Here is a 22256-nt window from a genome sequence, read left to right as displayed (position 1 = left end):
CATTGAAGCTTTCCAAACTAAGTACGCCATGCAAACCAGACATTATAACTAAAAGTTAGGAACCTTATTTGGGATGGCTCTTGCTTTCTGATTCCAATAAATATGTCCAATAGACAACGTAAAAATGTATAATATTAATGTTTACTCTCTAAAGTTACTTGGCCTAACTAAGCATTAGTGCAAAAGACGTGCTCAGCAATCGAATCCATAATACGGCTGTATCTTTCAGTGTTATTATTTCAACAAATATCATATTCATCGTTTGCAGGATGTCGCAATTTTTAGAAATCCTTTATCCAGTTGGATACACTGAAATTGCAAATTTTGTCAAACGAAACGATATTAACGTAAACATTAAAAAAAAATTACGTGGAAATCTAAATATATTTCTTGTATTAAAAAAAAAGGAGAAAACAAACAGTTTATTCAAATAAATAATTCGAAATAATTAAGTTACCGTTTCTACGTGCGTAGAAACGAAGTTTCGAACTATAAACAGAGCTTGAAAAAAAGTATCGTTAGGTGTCGTTCGCTTCGTCTTCTTGAATTTAATGAAAGAGCGTAGATTTCGGTTTCAAATTGCACAGTTCTGTTATCTCGTCTAATATTACCATACGTCTATATTTTTCAAACGACAATTCTAAGAATTATATAATAAATCTATAAATATAAATCAGATAACTTATATTAATGGGAAAAATGCAGTTTCGTGTACCAAACTGATCACTGAATATATGCATGAACCAAAATTATACCGAGATGTGCATTATCATGGTCTTTACTAAATTGATCGCTTAAATACATATGCATATATACTAGACTAGAATATTAATTCATTTTACTAGTTCCAGTTTTTATCAAGATCTAAATTTCAGCTTCACTTTCCTCTTCTTTATTATCCCCTAATCTTATTTGGATTTAAACAACTTTTAATATATTAAATGTGCCTTTCAGTGGTGGTTCAACGTAGTTTGAATATCAACATTAATATATTCAAAAGTAGCCGGATAGATTGTATCACCGAATATTTCGTATTCATTAATAATACTCTCCTCCGTCCTGTTCTCAACAGACGTTTAAAATGTCTGTAACATGTCTAGTATTCACATCGTGTTGCATTGACGATATTAATATAAAATTAAAAAAAATATTGCTTAAGTAATATTTATATTTTTCCGTTCAACAGCTGCCATGCAAATTAATAAAGGCGAATTACTAATGAAAGAAAGCAGCAGCATTTTCTATAAACAGAGAAATTTTATTTCTCAATACCCAATACTTTTTTATGCTTGTTCAAGTTTTCGAAAGAATTGGTTTCAAATAATTTTCATATAACACAATTTTGTGTGTTAAAACACATAAAGTTTTATGAGTTAAATTTAAAAAAAAATATTGTGATGGTGTTGCTGTTTTGGAAAGCATATAAATATACAGAAATTATTATTATTAAGAGAACCCTCCAAGGAGTCAGGGACTCATCGAGGGAGGTCATACTATCCGCAGCTGTCATACTAGTTTTTGAATTCATTCACACTGCTTGCACACACCACATCAATGGCAATCCATTCCAATCACGCACCACCGTATGAGAGAAAAATCTAGCTTTCACTCCCTTCTTGCCATCAGGCTAGGGATCCCCAGCCTGATCAGTTTCTTCTAGCATAATCCCACCAACAGTAGGGCACTCATTATTTAATCTTGGAGGGGGGGGGGGAGTTGAATAGACGATTTGAGAATACACACTACGCATCGCATACAACCTATGACTGAGCATCTGCAATGATCGCCAATTCATAAGGAGTATAGAAATAGAAGACACAACACAACATATATATATATATATATATATAAAAAAAAGAATTTTAATTAGGAAAAGATTTTTGGAAAATTTCCCTTTTCTTTGGGGGGAGGGGGAAGGGCCCCCCCTCTGGGTGCGCCACTGTCCACCAATATAATACGACATTGGATATCTAATCACACCGAAGTGTATGACTTTATATTTATTAACATTGAACTGATAGCCATTTTCACATGCCCACAATCCCAGCCTATTAAAATCATTCTACAAGTACTGCATATCAGCAGCACTCTTGATTACTCTACCTATCTTTGCATCCTCCTGTGAAATCCTTCACAGTGCTATTAACGTACAGATTGAATAACAATGGACTAATGACTGATCCTTGTGGCATACCACTGGTTACCTTAAAAAGTAGTATATTCGGGATGGCAATCTGCCTTTTGATATCTGTCGGTCAGCATCCTCTTATCCCTGCCAATATTTTATAATTCAATTCTATGTTCTCCAATTTATGCAACAGCCTTACATGCTGTACTCTGTCAGAAGCCTTAGCCAAAATCCAAAAGTATCATTCCACCATCTACTAACTCAACGGTAACATTATTATAGAATGCGAGCAAGCTGCTCAAACATGACCTTCCGTTAAATTACTATTTCACTTTTCACTACAATATGGATTGACTGACCGATCATGAAAACATCGGTCAGATTTATTGCATCAGTAGAGCATAGTTAACCATGTTTTATTTTTAACTTCGGGATTATATAATTTTTAATTTTTTTCTGGAAGATATTTAAGTTTTGATTAACCATAATCATTTGTTTCATGATTTGAAAAGTTACATTCCACAAATGCTAAAATACAAATTATGAATCAGATAGGACGCTGTTAATATCGTATTTATCTAATCTATGAAAAAGAAAAAAAGAAACTTTATCACTTACTTTGCGAGAGTTCCACCATCTACTAAATCGCCGTTTATTATCAAGCTCAGCACATATTCGTATCTGTAGCTGTCATCTGTCAAAGCGCACGGTCAGACGCATGAACACCATAAGGTATCCCAAGGGAGGTTACTATGCCAGTGTGTTTGTTTTACCTGACCTTGAAAAGAGCGCATGCGCTACCCAAGCTGTTGCGTTAACGATACGCTTGTTGCTCTCCATTCCCACTCCCACGGCTGTTAGTACAAGTAGCAGGCGCGGCCAATATTTCAGGATACTTAGACTCAGAAAATTCACTATAGACGCATTTGGCGCCAGATGGATTACCAGATTATCTTACAGCTCATTTTACATAAACTTACAGCATTCATTTTTTTTTAATATTATGATTTTTATTATGCTTTTGTTGCGCTTATATGTTGCTATAATCAATACGCAATTGGTAGTTATGACTTAAAGTCGCTTCAGTATTTATAGAGAATAAGAAAAACATTCAATAATAAACGAGAATAATAAACATTCACTTAGAATTGAAAATTACATTATCTTGCGAGAGTTGAAGCAATAAGTTTAAGATGCCACAACTTGAGCCTTTAGCTTGAGTTTGAATATTTTTAGCATAATGGCGTAGGTATGTTGGCTTTGTAGCCAAGTAGATAAAGCTTTTGTTTCATGACCGAAGACTGCGGCATTGAATTCCATTCAAGCAGAAAATGATTACTTTATTTAACTTGAATACTCCCCTGCTTAATGGAGCCCAGAAATGGCTTAGAATTCTATGTTTGGTTCCTAACAGGGCTTCTGGATTATTTAACCCTTATCGCACCAACTGTACGATAAGTTCAGGCTCTCTTATGAGTAGGAGAGTGGATATTAGTTCCTACTGTGCCTTCTTTCACAAAAAAGCAGAAAAAGAATGGCGAAAGACTAAACCTTCATACAACTTAATGCAAGATGGAACACTACAGCGAAAAACTCGCCATCCATGATATTTATCCACTGTCGACACTACGCCATCTATTGGCCATTAATAGTATTTGTGTCTATTACTATTACAGTAATTGTGTGTGTTTTCTGGCGTGGCGGATTTGCCTTGTACGCAGGATAAAGAAAATAATAATAATAATCACATATAAACAAATTGGCCTGCTACCTCTGTAGAGATTTAGCTGATCTCATATTATTATTATTATTATTATTATTATTATTATTATTATTATTATTATTATTATTATTATTATTATTATTATTATTATTATTATTATTATTATTTTAACGGTGACTCCATGGAGTCAAAAGACTCATCGCGGGAGACCCGACATTGACACACTAACCATTATTTACACAATACCTGTCATACCTCTCCTTAAATTCATTCATAGTTGAAGCATTCACAACCACCTCTGGCAAAGCATTCCACCCATTCACAACCCTCCAAATAAAAAATCTAGTCCTAATACCCTTGTTAACCATACTCTTACACAATCTCCAGGGATGGCCCCTCATTCTCTCACATCCTGCACTAGTCTTAAGAATATCATCAGTATCAATCCTGTAAAATCCCTTTAACAATTTAAATACCTCTATCATATTTCCTCTCCTACGTCTATCAGCTAGTTTTTGGAGCCCACAGATCATCAATCTATACTCATAGGGGACATCCCACAGACCTGCAACAATCTTTGTAACCTGCCTCTGAATCCTCTCCACTACTTCCGCATCACCAAGAAATCCTGGCGACCAGATCTATGCACAATAGTCCAAATGCGGCCTTATTAATGCCTTATAGAGTGAAACAATAACTTCCCTATCCCTGCTTGTTAGTGTGTTCCTCAACAACCATGTAATCTGATGTGATGTTTTGGCAATCTTTGCAATATGCCCTTTAAACTTAAGTTCTCTGTCGACAATAACTCCCAAGTTATTGTCTCATCAACTTCCTGCAGTTCAGTTCTGTTAATATAGTAAACAGCACGCGATGTCATCCTCCCAAAGTGCATCACCTTACACTTAGCCACGTTGAACTGACAGCCATTTACCTCAGTTCACACCGTCAGCCTATTTAAGTAATCCTGTAAAATATCCACATCATTTAAATTGATTATCGCTCTTCCCAATTTTGCATCATCAGCAAACAAGTGGATATTTCCATTCAAGGTATTTCCAATATCATTGATGTACAAATTAAACAATAGAGGACCAAGAACTGAGCCCTGAGGTACACCACTAGTCACTTGCCTTTTCCTGGACTCAGCTCCTCCGTACACTCTTTGATATCTGTCCACCAGCCATCCTTTAATCCAAATCACCATCTTCGGATCCAAACCCATTTGCTCTAATTTATGTAACAGAGTTCCATGTGGAATCCTGTCAAAAGCCTTTGCAAAGTCAAGCAGTATCACTGAGTAAGGATTTCCTTTATCCGACTCCACTGTTACTTTATTATAGAATGTAAGCAAATTACTTAGGCAAGACCTACCCTTCACAAAACCATGTTGCCCCTTATAAAGTACCATACTGCTGTCCACCCAGTCCTGAATTCTAATTTTAACCAATTTTTCCAAAATCTTAACCACCACTCGAGATATATTGATTGGTCTATAATTTGCAATCTCAGTCTTAGAGCCTCCCTTATGCAATGGAACTATTTCCCCCTCTTTTCACTCTATTGGCACTTTACCAGAACTGAGGCTTAAATTAAATATTCTGGTTAGAGGAGTTGCTAATTCTCTTGCACATTCTCGTAATACATGGGCCGATATGCCATCTAACCCAATGGCAGCGTTAGCATTAAGGTTCTTTAATATATTAAGCATTTAATATATGGAAGTAGCAGGCTAATGTTTTGAAGGTATTTTATTGACAACAGATAATGTAAATCAAATTATGTAGTACTTTCGTAGTATATCTTGTAATTCCCTGAAAAGTACATATCAGAAAGTGATTTTTATTATTATTAAACAAGACCTCATGGAGTCAAAGACTAATCTGGGAATGATGATGATTACGTCGATCGTGATATTTTATTGCTTGAATTTTTGTTTTATTGTGAGATAATAATTCAGGAATAAAATAAATGAATCCTCCAATACCGTTTGTTCACCACAGAGAATAAGCACTTTTAATCCTAACTAAATTTTGCAATCGGTAAGGAGACATAAGCTCTGTGATGTCCACCTTTAGTCCATTAATTAATTCATGATAAGCTATGATTGCGAATATTTAGAGAGAGCACAGCAGACAGCCATCTCATGTTCCCAAACTCTAAATGATATTATTGCCTGAAAAAAGTGTGAATTGTGCTGTCTATTTTTATTTTCTGAATTTTTAGTATAGAGAAAAAATGCTACTTGCCTGCACTAATAACCAGGAACCAGTTTAAAAGGAAAAAAATCAAAACAAAAAAAAAACAGTTCAGCTAACCAACGACTGTCAAACTTATAATGGTATTTCTTCTAGCAGCACAGCATTTTGAAATCAGAAACGTTGGGAGAAGACTACACAAGCAAGGCCATCATAATGCACTAAGTAACTAAGCAATGTCTGTCTGAGAGAAAGTTTATAAGGCGACAAAAAACTGGACAAATTATATTTCAACCATAGTTTTTTATTTGTATGCTGTATTTTATTGAATTTAGAGAGTGTAAAATAGTGCTTACCTAAGAGCGGCAAATACCCTACACAATAGTCATATACATGTACCCATGATAATAAATTTCATTTGAATTAAACCGTTTAAATTGATTTCGATTTACTTTCATGTCTTATTCATAAAGAAGTTATTAGAGTTCTTTTGTTTTCGAAATGTATTTTACAGAGTTCCATCTGCATTATTTGCAGAAGCAAATATCCTGTTTGCTGCCTTTGAACAAATGTAAAGTTTCTGCCAGAGTAATTATGAAACACAAAACAAGTACTTATTTGTTAATTATTAATCTCTAACGCCTTTTATACTGTTTCGAAAGCAGGCTATTTATATCGCCATCTTCAGATCTGTGTAATATCAGCATGACGTTAAGAAGTTTGTTTGTAATGATGTTTCATACTGAGCATTATCAATTTACACATGCCAACCTTTATTCATGTATATGTAAACGTCACTTACGCAGTGCATATACAAAATACTTGGTCGTGTGTGTCACCACGTGTTCTAGGCAATTATTTAAGAATGCTGCTGGGCAGTAATCGTCAATGGTGTTGATCACATTGAAGAAAAACAAAAGATTCGGATTTCGATAAAGGGCTTATTGTGGGTACTTGTCATGCTCCAACTACGATTTTGAAAACAGCAGAGTTGACTCGTTTCTTAAAAGGTGAGAGATATACCGGGTGTTTAACTAGTGGAAAAATAACTCGCTTGTCTGAGAGGCATAACTATGGTCCTAAGACGTTCTGTCAGGAACCCTCGTCTGAGAATTGTACGGACAAACAGCAATTCTGATTCTTTAATAGGAACAAGTCCTTTGTTGATTTGAAAAAAAAAAAAAAAAGAAAGAGAAGAAAGAAAGGAAAAGGCACCAACTCTCATATATCACGCTTATCCTGCCAAAAATAGTATGCCCTTTTACTTCTATTCTCTCATATAATATATACACGAAAACACAGCACAAGGTAAAATTATTATTAATTAAATATACCGCCATATATTTTAGTCTGAAATTAGCAGCCTGTCGTCAGTGGCTTAAAAACAGCTTTTACAAGGTAGAATGCGCATAATTGATTTATTCGAAATAGAACGAGCCGCGTGATGTTAAATTGCCAACAACGTTATACTTTCACTAAAAAAAAAGTTAATCATGAAAGTGTAAAATAAATTGCATATATTATTATTATTATTATTACCTGACACCTCCAGAGAGTCATTGAGGGAAGGCACTTGCTCTACAACTCTGTCTCCACCACTCAATCCACCAACTACAACGAACCGCAACTACACCAAACGCCATCTACCGCCTACCACTACTAGTATTTTCGCAAACAATCACAAACATCCATGCCCACGGCTGAATTCCAACCCACAGCCTTTTTTGGCTGGAGAGCTGATACGTTAACCGCTCGGCCAACCAGGTTGGCTTTTGGGAAGCAAAGATGGGATGCAGAGCATAGGTTTATTGAGGATATTTTGAATTTTTGGGGGGTTGTGATGGATAGAGACTCGAAACTTCTTAGACCTTTTGCTAAAATTGCGAGGATACCACAGCAGATTATGGGAATGAAGAAAGCACTGACATAAAATAACCATGGACGCGAGCCACTTTGTGGTAACCCCTGTTCTATATCATTGCTGTACAAATTAAATAGCAGTAGTCCAAGTACTTAATTAATACATAAGTAATTAATACATATCCTACAGAATAGTGGGTTAAAAGGAAAAGATCTCGTATAATTACAAACATATACTGGAATCAAATGGCCTCAATAAGATATAACAATACATATTCTGGCAACTTTGAAATCAAAAAAGGAGTAAGACAAGGATATGTCTTATCACCCTTACCGTACAATATATATAGTGAGCAAGTTTTTAAAAATATTTCAGAACTGAAGGGTGTAAAAGTCGGAGGTAGGAACTTTAACAACTTCAGGTAAGCAGATGACACAGTTCTTATAGCTGAATCTGAAGATGATCTTCAAAACTTAATCACAGAAATTTATAACAGAAGCTTTGACATGGGACTCATTATTAACCTAAAGAAAACAAAGTGCATGATTATGTCAAAAGAACCAATAAATAAGAAACTGAACATAACTGTTAACAAAAAGAAAATTGAACAGGTTCAGTCTTTTATATATTTGGGACAAATGTTTACAGACAGAGGAAATTCCCTTAAAGAAATAAAAAGAAGAATAGAGATAGCAAGAAAAGACTTTACTGATATGAAAACTGTTCTAACATCCAGAGACATTAATATAGACACAAGAAAAAGATTAATAAAATGCTATATCTGGTCAAGCCTTCTCTACAACAGTGAAACTTGGACTCTAAATAAAGAAGCAGAGAAAAAATTAGAAGCTTTCGAAATTTGGACCATCAGAAAAATGTTGAAAATACCATGGACAGAGAAAATGAAAAACGAAGATGTTTTAAAGAAAGCAAAAATTAAAAGAACATTAATGAAAATAATTAAAGAGCGAAAACTTAAATATTTTGGACATCTAACCAGACAAGAAGGCATTCAGAAATTAATATTAGAAGGGAAATTGGATGGAAAAAGAGGGAGAGGTAAACCCAGGAGAATGTGGTTCGAAGACATTAAGGACTGGACTGGCTTGAATTACCAAAAATGTTCCACAGCAGCAAAAGAAAGAAAAAGGTTCTGTGGCATGGTTGCCAACCTCCTTCTAGCAGATGACACTTGAAGAAGAAGTCCAAGTACAGAGCCCTGAATTTTGATATCTGTTTCCGTTTTTGTTGTATTTCATGTGTATGTATTAATTATTATCTCATTTTATATTTACTTGTATTATCTGTCAGAACAGAACGTTATGTAGTGACATCTAAAGGCATAAAAGATAACTATTTAGAATAAACATTGACAACGTGATTCGAAATTTATTATGTTTGATTTAATATCGCTATTGTTTACAAAGAAAGTTTGAGTGACATAGAACGAATTTTCTTTTTTCTGAAATGTTTCCATTGGATTTAATTTATGCTGCAAATCTAAGACCTTTTAAAAAGTACTATCGTGCTTACTCTATTTCGATATTGCCAGGTGATTTAAGGAATGACGTGGAGAATGGAGGGAAAATTATAATGCCACCGTCTGCGTTAGATTATCTTACCCGATTAAATGTGGTTTATCCATTGCTTTTCAAGCTAACCAATCATAAAGCAAACAGGACCACACACTGTAGTGTATTAGAATTTGTTGCTGATGAAGGAAAAGTTTATATGCCTCATTGGATGATGAGAAATTTGATTCTGGAAGAAAGTGATTTGCTTCAAATTGAAAGTGCTACTTTGCCCACAGCAACATTTTCACGATTTCAACCGCTGTCGCGTGATTTTCTTGATATATCAAATCCAAAAGCAGTATTAGAAATTGCGCTTAGAAAGTTCGCATGTCTTACAGTAGGTGATATCATTGCTGTTGAATATAACAACAATTTTTATGAGCTGTGCGTTTTACACACTCAACCAGGAGCTGCTGTATCAATTATTGAATGTGATATGAACGTTGAATTTTCATCTCCTCCACCATGTACTCAAGTAGATTCAAAAATCCCTCAAGCTTATAGCAATGAAAATCGTGGATATAGGCTAGATGGCAAGGTAAAAGAAACTATCGGTCCGTGCCCTGTGTCCTTCCCACAAATACTAAGGCGAGGAATTCCCGATTTTGATTATCAAATAGGAACATTGGTGTTTAATAGAGATAAGATGCCAGTTCAAGAGAAAGCTGAAGAAAGAGGCCGGAACACGTTTAAAGTGTTTTCAGGAGAAGGAAGAAAATTACGATAAAGACTATACTGGAGCAGTTTTATTGTAACCCATGTTCTTTGGCATGGTGATGCTGCTTTGATAAAGTAGGACAAATTTTTTAAAATGCTTATTTAACATTGATTTGCAAAATATCTCTGTGTGTGAGTGTATATATATATATATATATAAAGAGAGATTGTAAATTCTAATCCAGATTATTAACAAACACTATTTATATTGTTAAATTGAATTTTAGATTACATAATGTTTATTTTGAAATTTTCATTTGTGAAACGGTAATCGAAATAAATTTGGAACTTTCTGTTACTTTTGTTTTTCTCACCAATACTCCTTTATTTTTAAAAAAATCCAATTTAAAAATGCATTGGATTATATATATATATATATATATATATATATATATATATATATTAGCAATGATATAAGAACATTGTTTTTATTTAGAGTTTATTTTTGAATGTTTAATTGACCCTTTTATTACTATAGGTAATTATTTTAAGCCAGTAAATATCCATGATTTGGGAGTAAGTTCTCTTTGGATTTATTGGTTGTTTTGATTTGTTTGCGACTGTTATTATTTGTCAATTCTATTTATTAACCATAAATATTGATATTGCCCTTATTTATCTGCTTATTATTATTATTATTGTTATTATTCAGGACTTCCATGAAGTCACAAGATCATGAGAGGGCCATCTTAAACAACTCAGTCTTTCATGCCACCCCTTAAATTCATTTCTGTCTTCTCTCTCTCTCTCTCTCTCGCACTCACCATTCTCTCAGGGAGTGCACTCCATGTTCTAACCACTCTCCATGCAAAAAAAAAAAAAAAAGAAGAAGTTACATCTCACTTTCTTTTGCAACCTCCAGTGATTCTTGTTGTCTTTGATTGTTCCCAATCAACCATATGAAAACCCTTCACTGTGAATCCGATAAATGCTTCTCAACAGCTGATATATCTCAATCACATCATCCCTTCATCTTGTATCAGCTAAATTATGCAGTTTCATGCCTCTCTCGTCATAACCAACATTACATAGTCACGATATCATTTTTATCTGCTTTTGTATCCTCTCCAAAGTTACCCTCATATCCTTAGTTGTTTTTATTTAGTGCTAAACAAGAGCCAATATTCACTTAAATATATTATTTTTTCTCATGTTGACTTTATAGTCTCATTAAAGGTGCTTTATATAATGCCATGTTGAAGATACATCAACTTGCTTGTCATCTCTACCAACCAGTGCTCATTTGGTAGCCAGACAAATCCTTTCTAAAGTTATTTACTGTTTGCAAACTACGTCTTACTAATACATAATTGCCATGAGTGTGACTATTAAAACACAAATAACTTTAATACATTATGCCAGATTGCCAGCAAAGGTTGGTCAGGTGGTAGAGTCTCTGCTACTAATGGCTCACGCAAGTTAAGCAAGTCTGAGCGCAGTTAGTAGTGGAAGGGGGCCAATCGTTCGATGCTGTTGGCACTCTGCTGAGGACTGGCCATTCTCACAGAGTTAACTTCGGCCTGTAAATTGACATATGTGAGACTTTTGTACCCTTGAGGGCACGTGGGGGATATCACGACATGCCAGATTATTTGTTTTCATGTATAAGTGTAATAAGAGAGCTTTCTACCTCTTTCTTTGTGTGTGTGAAACAAAACAAAGTATAAGACTAAACATCATAGGACTGAACAAAAGTGAATGCTGAATTAAGTGGCTTAAATTAAATAATTTTCTTTGCCATTTTTGATATTACTAATGACTAAAAATTTAATGAGTATTTTTCATTATTAAGAGTTAACATCTTTATGAAGTATAATAATTTAAGAAATACTAAACTTTTATTATTATTATTATTTTTATTATTGAATCATAGGACAATTCAGCTGCAGAACACTTTAGAAAAGTGATTATGAAGGATATATTAATAATTTTCTTATAGTTTCAACATTTCTGAATGGTGTGCTCTTTTATTACCTTTCTCATTACTAATTTTTATATCTTTTGGTTCTTTTATATGGAATAACTTGCGCTTTTATCATTTTCCATCCCCAGGCAGCGGTTTTTACAAATTGCATGTAATTATAAAAGTAATACCCTGTATTCATTAAAAGAATTACACAATCAGAAACCAAGTTAAAATAATTTGTAATAATTACTTTGTAGGAAATTTATACTTTGAATTTATTATAACTATTGTAGTAGAGTGACTATCATACTTCAAAATCCTGTACTTCAGAAGGATATTAAATGATAATTTCATGGCATAGAAATAGAGTAGCATGGATATAAATAAAGGGATCGGTAATTTTCCCATTTACTATTCTAAAATTATAAATTACATAGTAGATTATTATTATGATTCAGGCTTCAATGGAGTCACAAGACCTAGAAAACACAGTGTATCATACCACTCCTTGAACCTATTGACTGTTCGTGCTCTCACCACTCTATCAGGGAATGCATTTCATGGTTTAGCACCCTCCATGCAAAGAACCACACATTACCCTCTTTGTCACAACTTCCTTTTGCAACTTCTAGGGATGATCCCTTGTCCACGCTCCTTCTCCCTGTTCCACCAAACAAAAGAACTTCCCAGTGTCAATCCTGTAACTATCTCTCAACAGTTTAAAAGTCTCAATCATATCACCTCACCTTTTGTATCTACCAAACTGTTCAATCCACATTCCTTCAGCCCATCCTCATAACTAACATTGTACTGTCCTCCATCTTTATTATCCATTTCTGCACTCTTTCCATGGTTAATTTATCCCTTCAAATCATGGGGACCAAATTTGAGCACAATAGTCCAGGTGTGGTATATCAATGAATTTTATGGGTTAATAATTCTGTTTACTATAATTGAACTGATCTGAATACATAAACAGTTCCTAAATTAACCATTGATTCAGGTCATTTCTAAGATTCAATTAGCTTATGTTTTCATCTAACCCAACTGCTGTATTTAAATACTTTCCCACATGCAGCAGCAACTCTATAGGGTTTGTAGGTACTCTTATGTGTCGAGCAATTACTGATTACTGTTAATATTACACATGAGATAGAACAGAATCAGATATTAAGACAAGAATAATTATGATAACAATGATAAAACTGTAGAAATAATTTTTTGCAACCTTCCAAGAAAGCTTTTAAGATGAGTTATTACCTTATTACTGTTTTGTTAATGATTATGTGCATTTATGTTTGTTTTAGATTCATAAGCAAGATATACTCTATATATATATATATAAAACTTTTATTTATGCTAAAAATCTTTGTGTGATATTTTCATTATTAAAAGTGAGATTTTTTCATTATTAAATTTCATTAAATTATAAATCTGTATTACCTTAAATGGATTTTTAAATAAAGAATGTTGTATTTTCTTTTGTAATTTATTTTATTTTACAACACATATTTATATCAATCCCACATACAAGAGATCACATAAGATAACAGTGTAATGTATAGGCAGCAAGTGAAGGAGAAACCTTTTGATCTTGTTTCTCATTCAGCTGTAGGTCAGAGAACAGCGTCAAGTAGAGTGAAAGAGGAAGATAAGTTGGTTCACTAAGTTTGAATGATGCTGACTATAGCTGCTTATTTTTACATGCTTAGGGGAACATGGAGAAATGATGGTGGCCAATTTGGTGGAGTAATGTTCATGAAAATGCTTAAAATGCTTATTACAGATATTATGGGCAGGAACAATGTCTGTGAGAAAGGTTGCTCTCTTCTGGATGACATAAAGCATTTTTAGGAAGGTTTTTGATGCATTCAAGACACTATGCACTTGTACAGCTCCTAACGTGATATTAATTTCAAATATGCCCAGCCTGAGAACAATAATCATAGGTTGGACAATTTGACATTTATATCATGTTAGAGGAGTTATACAAGTGCACTGTGTCTTAAATGGAAGGTGACATAAAATTTCTTGGAGGCTAAGAAAGCTTTCAATCTGATGTGAATATACCAGCAAAGACTACGGGTGTAAGTCAGCTAGTGAAAAAGAAATCTGATTCATAAGATTTTTCTTGCAAGTAGTAAGACAGTTCTGTGTTTTGTAAGCCTTGATAGTCATTAAGTTGTCCTCATTTCATTAAAGAATTCCAATGAGTATGTTCTGGAGTATTTTCATTATACATTATTTTTGATTTGTTCATGTTTATTTGCAGGCTTATTTCCAAACTTACTTCATTTAATTCAATAATCATGCATTCTAATTCTTTCAATGATGTTGCTATTGGGCTGATATCAGAGAATTGTAGATTATGTAAATATTCTCCATTAATATTTAAACCTCTATTTTCTCAGTTCAATTTTCTCAGCATATTCAAGAGTTGTAGCAAATAATTTTGGCAAGATAGCCTCCTTGTCTGACTCCTCTTTTTATTTCTCTTGCTCCTTCTTTTACATATAAACTTATTACTGCTGAACTTCTCTCATATATACGAGTTAATATATGAATATAAATCTATGTATATATAAATATATACATAGGTCTAATGAGTTGAAGGCTTTCATAATCTATGAAAGTCTAAGAAATTAGTATATTATATTATATACAGTATATATATATATCTATATATATATTTTCTTCTATTACATGATTTAAGACTTATAAATGATTTATATGAGAAAGATTATTATTATTATTATTACGGGCAACTCCAAGGAGTCCATAGACTCATCGAGAGAGGCCCTAAAACCATGTCAAGAACAACTATTCGACATTCACACAGTATCTATCATACTTCGCCTTGAACTCATTTACAGTCATGGCACCCACAACAGATTCTGGCAGCTTATTCAACTCATTCACCACTCTCTAAGTAAAAAACTAGCTCTAACACCCTTGCTAACCACACTCTTGCCCAGCTTCCATGTATGGCCCCTAGTCCTCCCACCACCAGTCCTATTCTCAAAAATATCTTCTGAATTAATCTTATAGAAACCCTTCAGTAATTTGAATGTCTTGATCATATCACCCCTTTTCCACCTATCAACTAATTTCTGCAACCCACAAATCTTCAACCTGTTCTCATAAGGTTCATTCCATAGACCTTGTTATATCTGCGCCTTTGTGTCTTATCTCTTATTCTTAATTTAGATATTGGCTTTATGCTTAAACTATCTTTATCTGCTATTGTTAATTTTAGTATTACTTAATATCAGTTAATTCGTTTGCTGACAAAATTTATATTATGTAATGACTGTGCCAGCCGGCAATTGAATCCTGATATGCTATCCAAGGTTATTCAGAAAGAAAATGCAGGGATCATGAAGTATGCAGTCGTGGTCCCGTTTCTAATATTACTAGTGGATTCCCCTTTTATACACGGTTCGTAATTTTCCAAGCGGTAATTCAATCCACAAAAAATATGACAAACTCATTTGATTACACATAAAGAAATACGTTTATTTTAGCACAAAGCATAAAGATATATGTTAGTTAAACCTTTAATTAAATTTAAGTCTGGGTTCCCTCCTTTTCTTAATTTAACACATCCAAAATTTCTACACTGTAATCCTTTATATTAACACAAATCCTTCACTTCTATATATATAACTATCCTCAGACTCTGACAACATATACTAGATTACCTATTTACTATTACACATGCAAATTACATACATTTACAAGTCAATTCAGTAACTCTGACATAGATTTCTTGAGGCAATGCTCCTTCTTATATTTTAGACTTAATCCTCCCCCAAAATTTTAGTTAGCATTCAATTAGGTTTTAACAGTATAACATTATTATCCCTTAGACACAGACAGTTCATAGCCTCGGTCTCCTACTTGGCTCAAGCCTAAGATGCCTTTTTCTTAGATATAGACAAAATGTCCAAAATGCAGACAGTTCTTGTAACGCTTCACGGAAATGGACTGTGTTCTCAAAGATCAGTTTTCCTTACTCCACGGTTACTCCGATATTAATATGAAAAAGATTTCTGCTTACCGTTCTTGCTTTATCTGGATATTCGGATCTCCTTACTGTACTTTCTTTAATGGCGGCTTCACTATTCCTTTGTTCCACACGAAACGAAACACTTTTACACTGATTTATACACTGACGTTAACTCATCAGTGGCCCTTTCTTCTTAGGAATCTGGACGCATTATAGCTGCAGCTTTGATCCACGTAGCACACATAGCAAGGGGAGATTCTCGCTCTGCATGGCGGCAAGCTATTCACAACTATGCAGCTTTCCGCACAGGAAACCAGGTACCGATGAAACGAGAAGAAAAAGAGAGATTCAAATCCCCGCCGAAACTTATATACTACAAAACAGCGCCCTCACTCGGTGGTGTCGTCATACGTACGGCGGCTGCCGATTGGATACCGTAGCCACGAACTATCTTTGACATGGCCTAAAACTATTATTAGCTTGTATACATCTTTTCAGAATTTATACATGATTATCTACCTTAATTCATTTAATAAACCTTCTCTATTTAGTTTATAGGATACTTTAACACTGCTTAGAATTTACAAATCTGAATTTATACATGTTCTTGGGTCATTAATGAGCACATTTTCTATCTGGAGGCATAAGTATGTCCTTATCCACTCCTTCTGAGGTAACCTTATGTTGGGTCGGAAAAAAGGGATGACTCATCACATTTTCTTGACACAACAACCTGCTATCATCTTGGTCACTCGTCTCTGGATCCTCTTCACCTCCTCCCCATCAAGAAGAAACCCTGGTGCCCATATCAGGGCACAGTAGTCTAGATGGGGTCTTATCAAGGCTCAATACAGAGGAACAATAACCTGTTTGTCTCTGCTTGTTAAAGTATTTTTTGGCAACTAAGTGATTTGATGAGCTGATTTAGCCACTTTTGCAATGTGCCCCCCTAAACTTCAACTCCCTATCTACCAACACTCCCAAATCCCTGGCCTTGTTAATCTCTTGGAGTACAGTTCCACCAATGTGATATATTGCTGCTAATCGTTTCACCCCAAAATGCATAACCTTACATTTTGCCACATTAAATTGACATCCATTCTCCCCAGTCCTGCAAACTATCCAAATCATCCTGCAAAATTTTGACATCCTACTCACTATTGCTCTACCCAACTTTGCATCATCAGCAAACAAATGAACAGTTCCTCTCAGATCCTTTCCTATATCGTTAATGAACAAATTGAACAGTAGTGGTCCAAGAACAGAACCCTGCGGCACACCACTAGTCACAGGCTGTCTTTTGGACTGTACTCCTGAATAAACTACTCTCTGATATCTCTCCATCAACCACCCTCCTATCCATCCCCATGTGCTGCAGTTTACTGATTAGAATTCCATGTGGTATTGTATCAAAGGCCTTAGCAAAGTCCAGCAGTATGACTGTAAATCCATTACCCTTATCCAGTTCAGCTGTCACTGTATTATAAAACGTGAGCAAGTTACTGAGGCATGATCCACCCTTCACAAAACGATGCTATCCCCCAAACAGTATCCCATTTCCATCTATCCATTCTTGCATTTTGCTCTTGACCAACTTCTCCAATACTTTGACAATGACTCCTGATATGCTGATTGGTTGGTATTTTGCAACAGCAGTCTTGGAGCCTCTTTTATGCAACAGAACTATTTTCCCCTCTTTCCACCCCCTTGGGACAAACCCAGACCCGAGACTCAAATTAAACAAAATGGTCAAGGGCACTGACAATTCTTTAGCTGCTTCATGTATGACACGAGCTGGCATACCATCCAATCCCACAGATGTATTAACATTGAGGTTTTGTAATAGACTATTCATTACTTCATTCACCACAATTCCCATGTAAGCTGTTGGTTCTTTCATTCCTGCAATGTCACCACCTGGATGATATACTCTTGCAAAGTGCTCGCTCAGAATTCCACTATATCAACTGATTCAGTTACCTCCCTACCATCAGCATTCTTTAAAATTATTCTGCTGTATACATTTTTTCTTTTACTTGCAACATATCGAAAAAACTGTTTGGGATTCTCTTTAGCCTGCATGCCTAATGCACTTTCATAATCCGCTTTTGCTTTTCTTACCACACTCATCACCCTTCTGGCATGCGCTTTATATCGTTCGTGTGCCTGTCGGTCCCTTTCTCCTTAAATTCCTTCCACAGTTGTTTCTTTTTTTGCAGCTCAAGCTTAATGGTGTTATTCATCTATTTAACCCCTACTTGATTTATTATTCGGACTCTAGGTATGCAGTCAGCCATTGCCTCCTGCAAACACGTCTTAACCACCTCCCATGCACTATCAACATCCAGCCCTTGCAGTTTTACATGCCATGGCATATAATAAATTTAGTTTAATCCTTTATCCAAGTGTGTGCAAACAAAGTTTGTGCCTGAAAGTATCTTCAGGACTGGAGTAAAGTGGTACAACAACTTTCATCAACTTTCTACATGCCATGGCACTGAACCAATCAAACTCCTACGCTTGTCATACTTACCAGCCCGATAATTCCATATGTACCTTGTCTAATTGTAAATTCCACACCTTTAGCCAACTCCCAAGTCAAGACCCTATGATCACTCTCACCAATTGGTGGCAACATGGTCATATTTGTTACAGCCAAATTCTCAGATGCAATTACTAGTTGAAGCACTCTCTCTGATCCCTAGTATTTTCCATCACATGCTGTAGTAGATAGTTATCCCTTAATAACCGCATAAAATCCAATTCCTTCCTCCCATGTGTCCTCTCCTCCTTCCAATCAATGTTACCATAGTTGAAATCTCCCATAATAATTCCCCTCCTTCCACTCATTTCTTCTATATTCTTATGCATACTATCTCCACCATCTATTCCATCACCTGGTCTATAGCAGCACCCAATTGTACATTTTGTTCTGCTAGCCTCAATCTCACACCAAATAGCCTCAAATGTGCTCTTTTCTCTATCCTGCAGTTCAACTTCTATTCTCCTTGGCTGCAGCTCATCAGCTATCATCAATAACACTCCCCCCCCATTTTATTCTCCCTGTCACTCCTGAACACACTGTACCCCTCACATTCAATCCCACTTGCTATATCATTTTCTGTCAGCCATGTTTCACTAATGCCAATAACCTGTGGTCTGGAAGTGCCATCCAAGGCCAAAAATTCTTCCTTCTTGTTCCTAATACTTCTGGCATTAGTATATATGAATTGGAGAAGCCCATTTGTCCCATCCCTATTTTGATGCTCTAATAACTCTGGTTTCCCTGATTCTGCACGTCCACTTCCACTTCATTCAACAACACCTTTTCAAGTCTCCGTACACCAAATTCATTCAAATGTAAACCATAAGATGTTCTGAAACCTGCCTGTTCTTTTGGTTGATGGAAATTTGATGCATTGTTTATTCTGGTATCTATAATTTTTGTAAAAATCTTATAAAGGATGGAGAACATGTAAAAGGTCTGTAATATCTTATGTCAGTTTTATCACCTTTTTTATATAAAAGGATAATTGTTCCGTATTCAAACTTTTACAAATTCCTCCTGTTCTTAAGCACTCAGTATGCAATTCTGCTAGTTTTATATGCAAGAGATCCCCTGCAAAAATTACATAAAAAAACAACTGCTGCAGAGGATATAGTTGAGGTATTTAATAAGCACTCATAAAGATCTTTCATTCTTGTGAATGTAACATCATGGAGAGTTTGAGAGCAGTGGATGATGATGATGATGAGGAGAGACTGATTGTAAGTGAGCAAGAGGTATATGGGAATTGAGCAACTTGATGATAAATCACCATTTAGTTTAAATGGTGATTTGCCAGGGAGTTGACATCTGGTTTGACATATTTGTTTTTTATGATTCTTACATGGGTCAAGTTCCAAAGGAGTGGAAGGATGGCAAGATTGTGCTGCTGCATAAGAGTGGGTAGTATGAGTATAGAGATTGAGAGAACAAGCGTGCAAGACAAACAGGAAAGCAAGGTGATTTAGGGCAGACAGGGAAACACAGCATGAGAAAGGTTGATGCTCAAACAAAATGTGAATGTGTGTGTGAACAAGAAGAGAATGGAATGACTTGGAATGTGAGGAAAATCAGTTGGCTTTGAAGATGGTTATTCTGGGAAGAGTATGAAGAAAAAGAAATGGCTTGAGGAGGGTATGGAGGAGTCACATCTAATAAGTGGTATCAGAAAAACTTGTTATAGATCCAGGAATGACCTGTTATGTTTGTTAATGAATCCTACAAGTATAACAAACAAGGCAAATTAAATGGTTGCATTGAGTTTGTTCACCCAAAATTGTTGGAATAATAAGACATGGTTGGATGAGGATGATATCCTGACAGGTATAGAGATGGAAGGGTATAATGCATTTCGGGAGGATAGAAAGGGTAAAAAGGGAGGTGGAGTGCTATTAATAATAGAAAAAAAGTAATGTCCATACAAGGTAGAGATTCAAGAGGGAAATAGTGGCAGTGGTTTTGAGGCAGTATGGTGTGTGAGAGAGATAAATATAATGAAATACTTAGTCAGATGTTGCTATAGACCTGATAATGTGGATGGTAGTGACCATGAAATGTGTAATCAAATTAGCTAAGCAAATAAGAAAAGGGTGATCATTATGGGAGATTTTAATTATGGCAATATAGACTGGGATGACGAGATAACAACCGGAAGTGAGTTTTTGAGGGACAACTACCTCAGGCAGTATGTAACAGAGGACACACGAGGATTTGAGGGTCTTGGATTTTGATCATCTCATCAGAGGATGTTATTATAAATGAAGTGTCAAATCACCCTTCAGTTGGTGAAAGTTACCACGAAATGATTACCTTGGTGGTTGCCAGCATTGTGAGGAACGGTTACAAGGCTGGCAATGAGGAGTTGGGTGCAAAGGAGATCAATGCTGCTTGGGTGATATTCAAGAACTGTTTAGTAGAAGCAATGTCTAATGTATTCCAAAGGGTCAGAAGGTTAAATAAAGTAGGTGTGAAATGGATGAATGAAGAGATTAAGCATGCAATGTAGAGGAAAAAGGCATTTTGGAGGCAACATAAGATGACTGGTAATAATCAATTCCATGAGGATTACAAAGAACAGGCAAGGAGGGTGACTCAGTTGGCAGTGTTAGCAAAAGTGCAGTATAAGTGGCAGTTAGCTAATGAAGCCACAAAAAAAAAAAAAAAAAAAAATCCTATTGAGTTCTTTTGATATGTAGCCAGAAAAAAAATGAATGATTTTGAAAGGATGACATTGCTTGGAGAAGATGGAATAAGAACAACTACTACAGAGGATATAGTTGAGATATTTAATGAGCAGTTCATAAAGGTCTTTCATTCTTGCGAATGTGACATCATAGAGAGTTTGAGAGCATTGGATGATGATGAAGAGGAGAGACTGACTGTGAGCAAGAGGGATATGGGGAATTTGCAAACTTGATGTTAATAAAGGTTGTGGGACTTGATGATATATGACAATGTATGTTGAATGAATGTGCCAGGGAGTTATCTGCTTTGACATATTTGTTTAATATGAGTCTTGCATTGGGTCAAGATCGAAAGGAATGGAAGGAATGCAAAATTGTGCTGCTTCATAAGGTGACAGAACTCAAGCATCAAATTATAGGCGTATCTATGTGTCAGTTGTGGTGAGTGTTGGAGAGGCTGATGAGAGCCAGTACTCAGAATTGGGTTGACAACAGCAGTATTATTTTTGATGGACAGCATGCATTTGCTAAAGGGAGGTCCCATTTTAGTAATCTACTTATTTATTACAAGGTGACAGTTGGACAAAGGAGATACATAGTAGTATACTTAGATTTATTATTATTATCATTCATGACACCTCCAAGGACTCATCGCGGGAGGACACCCACCGCACAATTCTCCGCTTCCACCACCACACCGAACCTCTACTACTACCAATCATCCACACCAGCGCCATCTACCACAGCTAGTATTTTTGTCTGTAAATTGTGTGTGTTCTGAAGGGCTGATTTGTCTGTATGTCAGATGAAAAACCCAAGTTTCCAGAAGGGGAAACCCTGCTACCTCCATATGAGATTGGCTAACTCACCTTCAATTGAAAACGCCTATATAAAGATAAAGTTTTTGATAG

At 35.4% G+C, this 22256-nt stretch overlaps 2 protein-coding genes and 1 pseudogene across 3 annotated transcripts in view; 2 read left to right on the top strand and 1 right to left on the bottom strand.

Annotated features, from left to right (window-relative positions):
• LOC150095029 (uncharacterized) overlaps nt 1-2899 on the bottom strand; it is a 60075-nt gene extending 57176 nt beyond the window's left edge. The window contains exon 1 of one of the 2 annotated variants that reach the window (XM_090410929.1): nt 2747-2899. The gene's annotated coding sequence lies outside the window, so the exon portion shown is untranslated. The remainder of the gene's footprint in view (nt 1-2746) is intronic. The other variant, XM_090410928.1, reaches the window with a different exon arrangement.
• LOC150095027 (uncharacterized) overlaps nt 1-22256 on the top strand; it is a 152891-nt gene that overhangs the window by 84966 nt on the left and 45669 nt on the right. The gene's annotated exons all lie outside the window — the stretch shown is intronic.
• LOC150095028 (ubiquitin fusion degradation protein 1 homolog pseudogene) lies at nt 9136-10505 on the top strand (annotated as a pseudogene).

This window comes from Typopeltis vanoorti, chromosome 21 (genome assembly GCF_054136105.1).
Source record: "Typopeltis vanoorti isolate ZY-2024b chromosome 21, IOZ_Tvanoo_1.0, whole genome shotgun sequence".
In the NCBI taxonomy this organism is placed as follows: Eukaryota; Metazoa; Arthropoda; class Arachnida; order Uropygi; family Thelyphonidae; genus Typopeltis; species Typopeltis vanoorti.
Note: the sequence above shows the minus strand (reverse complement) of the source record. Positions and strands in the feature narration are given on the sequence as shown.